The sequence below is a fragment of the Nicotiana attenuata genome, chromosome 1, assembly GCF_001879085.1.
Source record: "Nicotiana attenuata strain UT chromosome 1, NIATTr2, whole genome shotgun sequence".
NCBI lineage: Eukaryota > Viridiplantae > Streptophyta > Magnoliopsida > Solanales > Solanaceae > Nicotiana > Nicotiana attenuata.
In genome coordinates, this window is record NC_031989.1 from 94,413,478 (window position 1) to 94,428,537 (window position 15,060).

The window sequence follows — 15,060 nt, forward strand, 5'->3', positions numbered from 1 at the left end:
TTGAACCAGTCCAACTACAAGGTATGGAAGAGTTGTATGGAGTCATACCTTGTTGGTGAGGATTTGTGGGAAGTTGTCAATGGGAGTAACACAAGTCCTCCTGCTGACGCACCGGAAAATTGCAATGCGCGTAAGAAGTAGAAGCAGATTAATGCTAAGGAGGAGTTTATCCTAAAGAGGTCTATCTCTCCTAATTTATTCGATCATATTATAAGGTGTAAATCAGCTCATGAAATATGGAGGACCTTCGATCGACTGTTCAACAAGAAGGATGAAGCTCGGCTACAGATTTTGGAGAATGAGTTAGCTAACACCACTCAAGGTAATCTCACTATCCCCGAGTATATTTTGAAGGTTAAAAATCTGTCCGAAATTTCTCTATTGAATCTGGATGAGGCTATCTCTGAAGCACGAATAAGAAGAATTATTATTCATGGTTTAAAGCCAGAATATATTCCCTTTGTTACATCAATTCAAGGATGGGTTCAACAACCATCTTTGGAAGAATTTGAGAATTTGCTGTCGTCACAAGAGCTACTAGCCAAACAGATGGCTCGTGTATCTATCAAAGAAGGGGAAGGAAATGCTCTTGTTGCCGATAAGAGGAATTTAAAGGGAAATTAAGAGATATCGTGCACTTTCAATCCTCAAGTGGTTCAAGCTCGCCAGGAAAGAAGGGGAAGTCTTCCAGTAACGGTAAAAAACTTTTAAAATATTACCGTTGTGGCAAAGTCGGGCATATAAAAAGATATTGTCGAGCCAAAGAGAGCAATATGGCTCAAACCAATAAAGTTGATGAAGAAGAAGAAAAAGAAGAAGACTGGGGAAAGGGCTTCGCAGTGGAGACTCGAGCAATAAATGCCATGGCGTCCATAAATTTTGAAAGAGACTGGATCGTGGATTCAGGATGTGGACACCATCTCACTGGAGTTCAATCCAAATTCTCCACCTTTCGCGAATATAACGGACGTGATGTCATTGTTACAGTAGATAGTACAGTCCATAATGTGGAGAAGCAAGGCACTATTGTGATCAACGAGAAGCAAAAAGACACTATCACCCTCAACAGTGTCTTTCATGTTCCAGGTATGAAGAAAAATCTATTATCAATTGCAAATGTTGTAGGTACTGGAAACTATTTGCTATTTGTCCCGCGTGATGTGAAGTTCCTCCGAAATATCAAGGTGCTCAAGGCAGATATCGTTCACTCAGGTAAGAGAGTTAACGATTTATATGTCTTATCTGCCTCTAATTCATATATTGAGAAGATGAGTAGCAATGATAATACACATCTTTGGCATGCTAGACTTGGACATCTAAGCATGGATAAATCAAAAGCCATGGTAAAGTTGAATCTAGTAAAAGGTTTGCCTAACTTAAGAAATTTTGGTGGAGGGGAGGTTTGTGAAGGTTGTCAATATGGAAAGGCACATCGTCTTCCATTTGACAGATCCTTGTCAAGGTGCAATGCCCCACTAGAACTTATTCACAGTGACTTGATGGGGCCAACGAGAACTCCTTCATTTTCAGGCTACTCTTATATGCTAATTTTCATTGATGATTGTACTAGATTCACTTGGATTTATTTTGTGAAGCACAAGTCAGAAGTTTTCAGTAAGTTTTTGGAGTTCAAAGAAACAGTTGAAGGTGAACTCAATTCCAAAATAAGGCGGCTACAAACTGATAATGGCGGTGAGTTCACATCAGATGAGTTTCTTTCCTTTTGTCGTCAGCATGGCATTAAAAGAGAGCTGACATGCGCTGATACGCCACAACAAAACGGAGTGGCTGAAAGGAAGATCCAACACTTAACTGAGACATGTAAGAGTTGTCTTCATGCCAAGAATTTACCTAGAGCCTTGTGGGCTGAAGGTATGAAATATGCAGCGTACGTGATTAACAGGATGCCGCTTTCTCCAAATAATATGAAGTCTCCTATGAATTAATGCTTGAAGAAAAGCCTAGCGTGAAACACCTCAGGGTTTTTGGCTCTATTTGTTATGTTCACATTCCGGATTCTCAACGGAGAAAGTTAGATGCCAAGGCAAGGAAATGCATCTTTGTCGGTTATGATGAAAGAAAAAAGGGATGGAAGTGCATGGATCCTAAAACTCATCTCTTTGTTGTCTCAAGGGATGTCATATTCGACGAAGTGTCTTTATATTATGGAGTTGCAGAAGAAGGGGCAGGTTCTAAACCCTTGAACCTTGAAGCATCAAATCTGCCCATCATAGGTACTTCCTTAGATAATGCAGTTATCAAGGAGCTAAGAGAAAAGGGGAGCCCGAGAACTCAAAGAAATGAAACTCAGCAAGGAGATGATTCAACTGTTTTAGGAAGACCAAAAAGAACTATTGTAAGGCCAGCTCGTTTCAGAGATGAAAATTTCGTCAGCACATACTCATGTCTCTTTGCAGGACCAACTGAAGAACCTTCAGTTCTTGGGGAAACAAGAGGAGCCAGAAAAATAGTGCTGAGATCTTCACCAAGACACGTCCTAAAGCATCGGTTGAGTTCTTCCGCGACAAGCGTGGGGTAGCTTCCAAAACATCACTTTAAGGGGGAGTGTGAAAAAAATAAAGTTTTTTTTTGGAAAAATATAGAATTCTCTAGAATGTCCTAGTGTAGTATCCTTGATATTTATCTTGTAGACATATCTAGATGTTCTAGAATGTTGTGGGAAGATAAGATATATCTAGATATTCTAGAGTGTTGTTAGAAGATAAGGTTACTAGAATCTTCTTTGTACACTATCTAGAATCATATCTAGAATCATCCATAGGCTAGTATAAATAGGGGGTGTCTTGTTCATTTGTAATGAAGCCAAATTCAAGAAAGTCTTCTTCAATAAAAAAGTTCTCCTTTCAAAAATCTCTGTTCTCTTTTCAAGCTTCCTCTTCTTTAGTTGAATCCTCCAGTCTTATTTAACGATCTTGGGCTAGTAGAAATTTTCCAAATAATACTCTTCTTCTGCTATTCTTTACAGAAACTCCTGATTTTTATCACACATATAAGAGAGAAATTAAGAGTGAAAGAGGGAATATATATGGCTTATGCTGCTATTACTTCCCTTATGAGCACCATACAACAATCAACACAACTTACTGAACTTAACCTACAATCGTTCTATGAAAAGGTTGAATCCTTGAGAGCTATTATGGAGAAACCGTGCAATGTAACAGGCGATTGGGAACTGAAGTGATAGAGCTTGTATGCAGCATAGACGATATAGTCGACTCAGAATCAAGAAAAGTTCTCTTCGCGACAAACAAAATTTCCCGAAGAATAGCTATTTGGAAACTCCATTTCCTCTTGAAACGAGCAATATGCGCATTGATTCCTGCATGAAGCAGTGGATAGCAATGCAGAACAACCAAAATCTGAAAGCACAAAATTTGGCTCTTGCCTCTACATTTGAAAGTGCTTTAGAGCCCGAGAATAAGATGGTTAGTCTTGAAAATGAATTCGAGATGATGCAAGATCAACTTGCTAGAGGAGCAACTGAGCAACAAGTTATCCTAATTGTGGGGATTGGGGGCATCGGCAAGACAACTTTGGCCATCAAATTATACAATGATCCATTTATTATGTCTCACTTTGACATTCGTGCAAAAGTTACTGTTTTGCAAGGGTATTGCGTGAGAAATGTACTCCTAAGCCTTCTTTCTTCTATAAGTGGAAGTGGTAGGATTGATGAATTTTATGAGGAACAAGATGATAGGCAACCAGCACATCGACTGCAAAAGCTTTTAAAAGGCAGGAGGTACTTGATAGTCATTGATGACATATGGGCTAAAGAAGCTTAGGATGATATAAAACTATGCTTTCCGGATTGTAACTATGGAATCCGAAAACTCCAGACTACTCGGAATATGGAAGTTGCTGAATATGCTAGCTCAGGTAAGCCTCCTTATCAAATGCGTCTCTTGAATTTTGATGAAAGTTGGAATTTACTGCACAGAAAAATAATTGATAATGCAAATTTCTCTCTGGAGTTTGAAGAAATTGGGAAACAGATTGCATTAAATTGCAAAGGATTGCCTCTAGCAATTGTTGTGATTGCTGGACTTCTCTTGAAAATTGGTATATCATTGGATAAGTGGAAAAGTGTTGCCGAGAATATAATTTCTATGATAAGTACATATTCTAAGGTTGTTGGCATTAAGTTACCATCACTTACCTCATCACCTAAAACCATACTTTCTGTATTTTGCAATCTTCCCTGAGGATGAACTGATTTTTGTGAATAAACTTGTGAAATTATGGGTAGCAGAGGGCTTTTTGAGGGTAGAAAGGAAGAAAAGCGTAGAAGTAGTGGCAGTGGGCTTTTTGATAGTAGAAGAGATGGATAACTTAGAAGAAGTGGCGGAAAAATGTCTAAAAAATCTTATACAGAAGTTTAATTTTCATCCGCTATTTGAGTTTTGATGAAAAAATCAAAGCTTGTGGAATGCATGACGTGATCCGTGAATTCTGCTTTAGAGAAGCTGGAAAGGTAAATTTTGTGAATGTTATTACGGAAAATCAGAATCCATTTGAACAATCCATGCATTTTTCCACAAAAGCGCCGGGTCTGTATCCAATCAGAGGAATCATCTTTTGTCGAAAATTTTCAAGATGTCGCAATTGAGGCACCTATCTTTGGATTGGAATTACTGGAATCATAGGGAGTCTGAATACAATTGAAGACAACTATGGTGGTTCTATTGAGGTCTGTTTTCGTTATGTCTTTTTGGTTGAATTACTTTAATAGTTATTACTTGTATTCCTGTGTCCAACTTATAGGATTATTAGTAGCAAATGATATACTTTTTGAGTTTTGAAATACTTAGCTGACTTGTACATTCATCAGACAATTTGTTTTCAACAGGATATTGGAGAAAACTATGCAAAATCTGTTGAGTTTTATATCAGTTAGGCTTGTAAGGCATCTTCTCACTTGATTGTTGTTAAGTGAACTAATGCATCCTATTTATGATATAAGTAAATAACTATTCTATGCTATTTAGCGGTCTTTCAAAGTTTATGTCAGGGCAGCCCGGTGCACTAAGCTCATGCTATGCACGGGGTCCGAGAAAGGGCCGGACCACAGGGTCTATTGTATGCAACCTTCTCTGCCTTTTTGCAAGAGGCTATTTCCACAGCTCGAACCCGTGAGCTGCTAGTCACATGGCAACAACTTTACGCCAAGGCTCCCCTTCTCCTTCAAGGTGTATGTATAATAGCAAAAGAAAACTTAATTTCCTTACTTGTTTATACAGGTCTAGTTTCTCCTGTAACCTACCAACATTTAGAAAAGACTGAACAAAAAACCAATTCCAACCTACTAATATTTAGAACTAACACAACAAAAATGAAATTCCATGGAAATTCGAAAAATCCAATTCCAAACTAAGTGATATGGACCTCAACTGAACTTGCATAGTTATCTTCAATGTCCTGTTGAATCTGCTTGGCGGAATTCCCACAGATTTTGCACAGTCCGTTACATCAATTACAACAAGTGTACTGGTTCCTCAAATACTGATAGTGGGAAGGGCTACTGAACTGCTTGGTCCTCGTTGCTTGTTTCTGCAGAAAAAAAAAAAAAAAAGAAACATCCACAAAGGATGAATAATGAATTGTTAGATTTCTCAAAATTAATAAACAAGAGAAAATTATAGCAAGAATGAGCATGCAGGTAGAACATGTTACGCATTATTATTTGATGGATTTAACTCATAGAAGATGATTTTCACACTATCAATGCGATTTAACTTATTAGAGTAGGTTATTGCTCTATTATCTAGGTTACTATATCGAGCTTACTATGAAGAGTTATATGTTGTTGTAGATCAATTTTACACAATAATATAACAAAATATACAGCAGTGCGCAGAACTAAATTCTTACTTGACATGCCCGCTAATGAAAGTATGGCTCCTAGAGCAGCAAACTAAGAATCATGGACATTTAAGAGGATTGTTAATCTATGAATCTAAAGTAAGACTATCTGTTTACTATACTCTTGACCAAACAAGCCTTAGCATTTATAATTTGGATACAAAAATACAACCACAAGAAACAATTATAAGAAGTAAATCAAGGAAGAAGATGTCTTACTGAGGCTCATGAATATTGACCTCCATAAAACTTGCATAGTTGTTTAGAATATCCTGTTGAATTTGTTTGGCGGAATTCCCAACAGATTCTGCACACCACCTAATATCAATTAGTGCAAGGGTGGTTATATCTGCAAAATCTTGAGGGATTGAATCCAAATTCCAGCAATGTTCAAGAAATAGCCGTTCAAGGCACGGAAAGTGATCACAACTGGCTCTCCAGTAGCGAACCTTCAAACGTTCCAGTAGCAAAAACTTCAAGCTAGGAAAACCATCCTTAACTACCTTCCACTCAACGCCTATGCAGGCACTAATTCCCAGTTTAAGGGCCTCGAGTTTGGGCAATTTACCAACAATGCTCAAATCGTTCCACTGCAAACAAGTCCCGTAAAAAGCCAGTTTCTTGAGGTTCTGCGGGAAAGCATCTGGAGGAGGAAGGATTGAATATGGAAAAGATTCTGTAGGAGGAAGGGCCCGAGATGGTCTCTCCAGCAAAATTGCTTGTCGTTTTTGCCTCGTGAACCTCAAAAGGCCTGAAGATGTAATGCTTTCCAGAAAGCAAGCATAACATGAATAAGTAAGAACAAAATCTAATTCCTCGAGCTTATCTAAGTAGTGAAATTCATAGAGGTCCTTTCGACTACGAAAGTCTTCCCAGATGCCACATATTTGCAACTTCTTTAAATTGGGAAATTGTCTAAAGACGGACCTAGTACAATGCCAAGGATTCAATCCAGACAGACATTGCAAATTTTTTAGAACCAAACTTTTCTGCGTAGGCCCATGATACTGCAAGTAATTCCAGTCCAAATGGAGGTGCCTCAATTGTGGCATCGTCAAAATTTCGTTTGGTAATACCAGAGGATATTGCCGGGCATTAGGTTGTAAAAGCCTAAGTATAATAGTTTGCAGATAACATAGGCTAGATATAGATGGAGGAATGTCTACTGCAAAAGATGAGGAAATCTCTTCTCCTAGATAATGCTGCAAGCCAGGAGAAAGCCTCAAAGCTAGGTATCTCAAGTGAATTAAATCAAGAATCGAACCGGGAAAAGCAGAAAATCCCATTAAAGCAAGATCTAGTACTCTTACTAGCTTGAAGTGCAACAACTTTGGCATGAACATATTCACCCTATAACAGATAATAGAACGAACCTCATTTTTAGGATACCTTTCCAGTATTTTCTCAGTAATAGACTCATACTTGATCACATGGATACTGATCCGACCTCGACTCTTAGAGGAAAAATGCATGGATTGCACACATGGATTTTGATATTTCTCTTCCCTCGTAACATTCACAATGTTCATGTTTCGAGCTTCTCTCAAGCAGAGTTCACGGGTCACATCATGCATCCCACAAATATCAATTTTTCCATCAAATCTCAAATTGCGGATGGAAATTAAACTTCTATCTATAAGTTTTTTAGACATTTTTCTGCCACTTCTTCTATGCTTTTCCTCTCTTCTACCTTCAAAAATCCCTCTGCTGCCCATAATTCCACAAGTTTATTGACTAAAATCAGTTCATCCTCTTGGAAGATTGCAAAATATAGAAAGCACGGTTTTAGGTGATGAGGCAAGTAATGGTAACTTAATGCAACTACCCTCATGCATTGGACATTAACCTCAGTGTTTACCGTTGAACTTACATTCTTGACAATACTTTTCCACTCATCCAATGATTTACCAATTTTGGAGAGAAGTCCAGCAATCAAAACAAGTGCTAGAGGTAAGCCTCCACAATTAAGTGCAATTGTTTTGCCAAGTTGTTCAAATTCAGGGGAATAACAGTCTTTCACAAAGACCTTTTCGTACAACAAACTCCAACTTTCATCAAAATTCATGAGGCGCATATGATAAGGAGTCTTACCTGAGCTAGCACATTCAGCCACCTCCACATTCCTAGTGGTCATGAGTATTCGACTCCCATTGTTACAGTCTGAGAAACATCGTCTTATATCATCCCATGCTTCTCTAGTCCATATGTCATCAATGACTACCAAGTACCTCCCGCATTTTAGAAGCTTCTGTAGTCGGTCTGCTAGTTGATCATCGTCTTGCTGCTCGTGAAATTCATTGGTCTTTCCACTTATAGAAGAAAGAAGTCCTAGAAGCACATTTCTCGCACAATACTCTTGTGAAAGAGTTGCTTTTGCACGAATGTCAAAGTGAGACATAATGAATGGATCACTATAGATTTTGTTAGCTAAAGTTGTCTTGCCGATGCCCCCCATCCCGACAATTGAGACAACTTCTAGTTCCCTTGCTCCTCTAGCAAGTTGATCCTGCATTATCTTGAATTCATTTTCAAGGCCAACCATCTTATCCTCAGGCTCTAAGCCATGTCGTGACGTACTGACAAGAGACAAATTTTGGATGTTCTTGAGCTTGTTTTGGATTGCCATCCACTTCTTCATCGTTGAATCAATGCGTCCTACTACTTCTTTTACGAGGGAATATAGATTCACAAAAGCTCTTCTTTGTTTTTTTTCATTTTCGGGCATAACTATATTTCTTGATTCCAAGTCAACTTTATATTCTGCTTCGTCTGCTAGCTCTGCTATTTGCGCTTCCAAGCTTGTTAATGCCTCATGATCACCTGTTATATTGCACGGATTCTCCATAATAGCTCTCAAGGATTCAAGCTTTTGATAGAACAATTGCAGCACAAGTCCAGTCGATTCCATTGATTGTTGTATGGTGTTCATAAGAGAAGCAATAGCAGCATAAGCCATGTCCCTCTTTCTCTCTCTCTCGTGTGTATGTGATGCAATATGGAGTTTTTGTATAAAGAACACAGAATCTCTCAAAAAGAACAAGGTCTCTCTCTTATTTCTTGAATGGGTAGTATACTCAGTTGAAAAAGGTGGTGTTTGATAAAAATTAAGTTTGCTTAGAGATTCTAGTTTACGAACAACAAAATGAGCTGTGAGCTTTCATTGGTTGACTGAAAATTTCAGTAGTTAAACGATGACCTGTTAAACATAAGCAGAATAAAGGACAATTACATGAATAATTAATAAATGAATACTTGACTAAGGTTTAGAGCCATTCCAACTGGAACATTTGTATCTAAAATGAGGATTAAAAATTATTTAAAACCGAATTGAAAGAAATATTAGGTGAAGATTCCTTGTGAAGCCAGAAATTTTGGAAAACAAATTTATGTTAATTAAAAAGAAGAAAAGCTGGGTATAAACGCAGAACTGCAGAAGTCGTAGAATCATAGTTTATAGTCCCACACTGCACGTCTTGGCCTCCTTTTGAATAATCATTTATTTAATTTCATAGAACATGTTGCCAGTTCAAGCTTATGACTTAACATTAAATCACGCCAACACATACAGCTTGTGTTCAAAAGTCAAATCTTCTTTTTATCAGGGAGAAAACTATCGAGGGATGTGATGGAATGAATGTGATCTCTCCCTCCTTAACGAGAGCAAAATTCCAAAGAGCACAGATTAGTCACGGAGCTCAGATATGGTTTCCTGATTGGAAATCCATGGATCACATACGGTATCTCCCACTGGCCTTTTGCCTTTGAAAGTGTTCTTCCTTGTCAATGTGACTATTCTGCTATGTTGCTAGACTCTCCGAAAATATCGATGGGTGCGTGTTTGATCCTCCAAAAATAGTGTATTTTTGAAAGATCCGATACCGGTGCGGCAACTGTTTTGGAGAGTCAGCGCAACATAGTTATACTGTGCTATTTGGATGGTTGTTGCCTATTATATTGTATCGTATTGTTACTTTAAATACAATGTTTATTTTGATTGTTATTTAAATTTTATTGTATCGTGTCGTTAAATCCGCCTCTTTATGGAATGATCGATTTGGTGTGGTCGCGTCATTACCTTCTTTTTTTCTCTCATATTGTCCTTCCTTATTATTAAATAATCCTATCTTATCTTTTATTCTATCTTTTTATATAATAATTCTACCTCGTGCCTTACTTTTTCTTATAATATTGCAAGTTTATTCTTCATATTGTGGGTGAATGAATTAATGAAACGATGACAAACAATATAGTTTATTCAAACACTGTATACATCAAAATGATACAGTACAGTACAATACAATACTATAATGTACATAACATGTAACGACCCGGCCGGTCGTTTTTGGAATTTACGCCCCGATCCCCTAGTAACTGCTTTCCCCAAGTTCATTTCTGCTATTTTGATTTGCCGGGACGTTCGATTTTGAGTTTCGGAGAGTTTTGGGACACATAGTCCCTAAAGGAGAGCTTAAGTGTTGGAAAATGGTCCATAGTCAGAACAGTGTGAAGACGGCCTAGGAATGGAAATCTGATGGTTCTGTTAGCTCCATTAGGTGATTTCAGGGTTAGGAGCGTGTTCGGAATGTGTTTTGGAGGCCCGTAGCTAATTTAGTCTTGAAATGCCGAAGTTTGAATTTTTGAAGTTTCCGGTCCGATAGTGAGATTTTGATCCGAGGGTCGGAATGGAATTCCGGAAGTTGCAGTAGTTCTGTCATGTCATTTGGGATGTGTGTGCAAAATTTCAGGGTATTCGGACGTGTTTTGGTTAGGTTTTTGATCGAAAGCGTATTTTGATGAAGTTTGAAGTTCTTAGGCTTAAATCGTTGATTAATTCGAGTTCCCGATGTTGTTTTAGGTGGTTTAAGGGTTGGTACAAGTTTGAATGATGTTATGGGATATGTCCGTAGGTTTGGTTGAGGTCCCGGGGGGCCTCGAGTGTGTTTCGGTTGCTCAACGGAGCATTTTGGAGTTGTGAAAAATTGCAGAATTTCTTCAGCTGTTGCAGACCTGTTTTCTTCTTCGTGATCGTGTAACCCTTCACGCGTTCGCGTAGAGTAATTTCGGAGGGGGGTCCCATTCCTTAATCGCGATCGCACAGAACTGGCCCATTCCTTCTTCGCCTTCGCGTGACTTCAGACGCGATCTCGTAAGGCCAGCTCATCCTCTTCCGCGAACGCGTGCTCCTTCTCGCGTTCGTGTAGGCCTTTTTCCTGGAGCCTTTATTTTACTCTTCGCGATCGCGGTCCTATCTTCGCGATCGCGATTCACTAATTACCTGGACAGTTATAAACAATTCAAAACCGAGGGTTAGTCATTTTTATCAAAACACAAGCTTGGGAGCTCGGATTTGGGAGAAATTTCGAGGGATTTTCGAAGGCGACGACTGGGTAACGATTCTCTACTCTCTTATGCTTAAAACCCACTAATCTAATCACAAATTCCTCCTTAATTTCGGATTTTTGAATGAGAGATGGGTAAAACTTCATAGACCAAGTTATTGAGTTTTGAGTGGGTGTTTGACCTCCGATTTGAGAGATTTTTGTATGGTTAGACTCGTGAGAGTACGAGGGTTCTGAAAATGTAAAATTTATCCGATTCCGAGACGTTGGCCTGAGGGGCATTTTGGTCATTTTACATAATGTCGCGTATTTACTTTGAATTAAATTGTAGACTAAGTTGCTTGAGATGTTATTTACGACATGTAATTGAATTGAATAGAATTGGGCCATTTGGAGTCGGATACTCGTGGCAAACGTGTGGTTTCGAGTTGATTTTAGAGCCGGTTCGAGGTAAGTGGCTTTTCTAACCTTGTGTGGAGGACTTTTCCCCTTAGGATTGATTTCGTGGTAATTGAAATGCTTCGTGCGTGAGGTGACGAGCGTGCACTTGTGCTAATGGTTAGAAATATGGTTCTTTTCTTTAAAAATAGCCTTGAATTGTGTTCCTCCTTTCTTTGCTTACACTGTTTGAATTTTAAACCTGCTGTAGCTTAGAGAAGCATGTCTACTTGACTAAATCGCCTTATCTGTCCTTACTGCCTTACTGTGCTACGTGAACCATGCTAGGTTAGGATTACCTGCTTCACTTTGATATGCATATTGATTGAATTGAGTTCTGTTGTTGTTGTATATTTATTTTGGGACTACGGGACGGTATCCCGGGAGCTCCCCTGTATGTTTACTTTGGGACTACAGAATTGCATTTCGGGAGATCCCCCTGCACTTTATGAGTTGGACTACGGGACTGCACCCGGGAGATCCACTGGACATGATATTTATATTTGGGACTACAGGACGGTATCCTTGGAGATCCCCGGTTGTTATCTCGAATTTGAGTTATGATCTTTTATTGTGTTTTGTTTGCCGTTGTAATAGTTGTTGTTGCCCTTATATCATGTGTTATTTAATTACACTGTCGTTTCATACTGTTAACCTGTATTATTACTTAACCTCAGTAGGGCCCTGACCTTCCTCGTCACTACCCAACCAAGGTTAGGCTTGACACTTACTGAGTACCGTTTTGGTGTACTCATGCCCCTTCTGTGCATGTTTTTCATGTGCAGATCCAGGTATCTCCACCCAGGCGTATCATCCTCGAGGCGGAGAGATCTAGCAGAGACTTCGAGGTACATCTGCCGCGTCCGCAGACCAAGGAGTCTCTATCTTATTCTATCTTTAGCAGATATCCTTCCTTTCTTACTGTTGTTTTAGACATTCTGGAGTTAGAGTAGTGTACTCATTCTGTTAGCTTGTGTTCTCGTGAGTTTCCGGGTTTTGGGATGATATTGTAGACTTCCGTGTTATGGAATTGTATATGCCAAGTGGCATCTATACACCGTATTTTCTTTTAACTGTTCAAGTTGATTTATTATTTTCCGCAAGTTATTTTGTTTTCCGCATTTTAGGCTTACCTAGTTGTAGAGACTAGGCGCCATCACGACATGTTCACGGTGAGTGAACTGGAGTCGTGACAATTTGGTATCAGAGCTCTAGGTTCATAGGAGTCACGGAACACAGGCCAGTTTATTAGAGTCTCGCTGATCGGTACGGAGACGTCTGTACTTATCTACGGGAGGCTATGTAACTGTTAGGAAAATTCCACTTCATTTGATCTCCTTGTCGTGCGAGATTTTGACATCACAACTAAACTTCTGTCCTTCTATTCTCTCACAGATGGTGAGGACACGCGCTACCCGAGAGGATCATGCACCCGCGCCCCTTACTGCAGCCGTCAGAGGCCGGGGCCGGGGTAGAGGTCGAGGACGCGCTCGTGGTGCAGCCAGAGCACCCGCGCAAGCTGCCGTCGAGGTACCACCAGCAGTACCATCCTGAGTCCAGACACCCGATACGTCTGCCACTACTACTCCAGCACTCCAGGAGACTTTGGCACAGTTCATGAGTATGTACACCACTTTGGCTCAGGCAAGGTTGCTTCCCCTTGCTGCAGCCACATCCCAGGCCGGGGGAGGAGTACAAACTCCTGCCGCCTGCACTCCTGAGCAACGAGTGCATGTTGAGCAGGCCCCAGAGGTTATACTTGCGTCGCCTGTAGTACCAGTTCAGCCCGAGGATAGGGCAGCGGCTTCAGAGGATGAGCAGCGGAGACTTGAGAGGTTTAAGAAATACGATCCTCCGGTATTCAGTGGGTTAGCATCAGAGGATGCCTTGGGATTTCTGGAAGAGTGCTACCGTATTCTCCGCACTATGGGCATATCAGGATCGAGTGGGGTTTCCTTCACTACTTTCCAGCTTCGAGGAGCCGCCTATCAGTGGTGGCGTGCTTATGAGTTAGACAGTCCGGATGAGGCATCTTCCCTGACTTGGGCTCAGTTTTCAGATATGTTCACGAGGGAGTATGTTCCCCAGAGTCTTAGGGATGCTTGGCGCGCGGAGTTTGAGCGTTTGCACCAGGGTATTATGACTGTCTCATAGTATGTTGTCCGCTACATTGACTTGGCTAGACATGCCCCAACTTTGGTTTCCACGGTCCGCGAGAAGGTTCGCCGGTTCATTGAGGGGCTTATTCCCAGCATCTGGTCTAGCATGGCTCGTGAGTTAGAGACGGATGTGTCTTATCAGCAGGCGGTGAGCATTGCTAGGAGGATTGAGGGTATGCATGCTAGGGACAGGGAGGAGAGGGAGGCCAAGAGGTCTCGAGAGTCGGGCCATTTTTCTGGTGCCCGCGCCCCAGCTGTAGGTCGTCATGGTAGGGGTCATATGGGTCGCCCCGTTAATTTAGCTCTTCCAGCAGCCAGTGATATTCCAGCTCCACCTAGGCCTCGAGAGCCTTATTATGTACCTCCAGTCTCTAGTGCGCCTCCTGCACGGGGTGCTTCCAGTGGACAGTCCAGCAGATCTGGCCCGAGCCAGTCACAGCCGCCACGTCCTCCCAGAGCTTGCTTTTAGTGTGGTACACACGCCACATGGTGAGAGATTGCCCCAAACTCAGGAGGGGTGCACCTTCGCAGGCTCCTCAGCCACAGCAGGCCCCGCAGAGCTCTCAGGCTATGGTTCCAGCACCAGCTGCCACCCCACCGGCCCAGCCAGCTAGAGGTGGAGGTCGGGGAGGTAGAGGTCTCCCTCGAGGGGGAGGCCAGGCCAGATATTATGCACTTCCAGGCCGTACTGAGGCTGCCGCCTCCGATTCTGTCATCACAGGTACTATTTTGGTTTGTCACAGAGATGCATCGGTTCTATTCGATCCAGGCTCCACCTACTCTTATGTGTCTTTTTATTTTGCTCCGTATTTGGGGGTACCTCGGGATTCTTTGAGTTCTCCAGTTTATGTTTCTACTCCTGTGGGAGATTCTTTTGTTGTGGACCGTGTTTACCGGTCATGTTTGGTTATTCTTGGTGGTTTTGAGACCAGGGCTGACTTATTATTACTCAACATGGTTGATTTTGATATTATTTTGGGCATGGACAGGTTGTTGCCCTATTATGCTATTCTTGATTGTCACGCCAAAACTGTGACGCTGGCTATGCCAGGTATACCGCATGTTGAGTGGAGGGGTGCCTTAGGTCACACTCCCAGCAGAGTTATTTCTTTCCTTAAGGCTCAGCGAATGATTGAGAAAGGTTATGATGCGTACTTAGCTTATGTGACGGATGCCAGTATGGATACTCCTTCGGTTGATTCAGTCCCAGTAGTACGGGATTTTCCCGATGTGTTTCCAGC

General features: G+C 41.0%; 2 pseudogenes; one reads left to right on the forward strand and one right to left on the reverse strand.

Annotated features, from left to right (window-relative positions):
* Window positions 2,664-5,104, forward strand: LOC109230645 (annotated as a pseudogene).
* LOC109230641 lies at window positions 5,207-9,010 on the reverse strand (annotated as a pseudogene).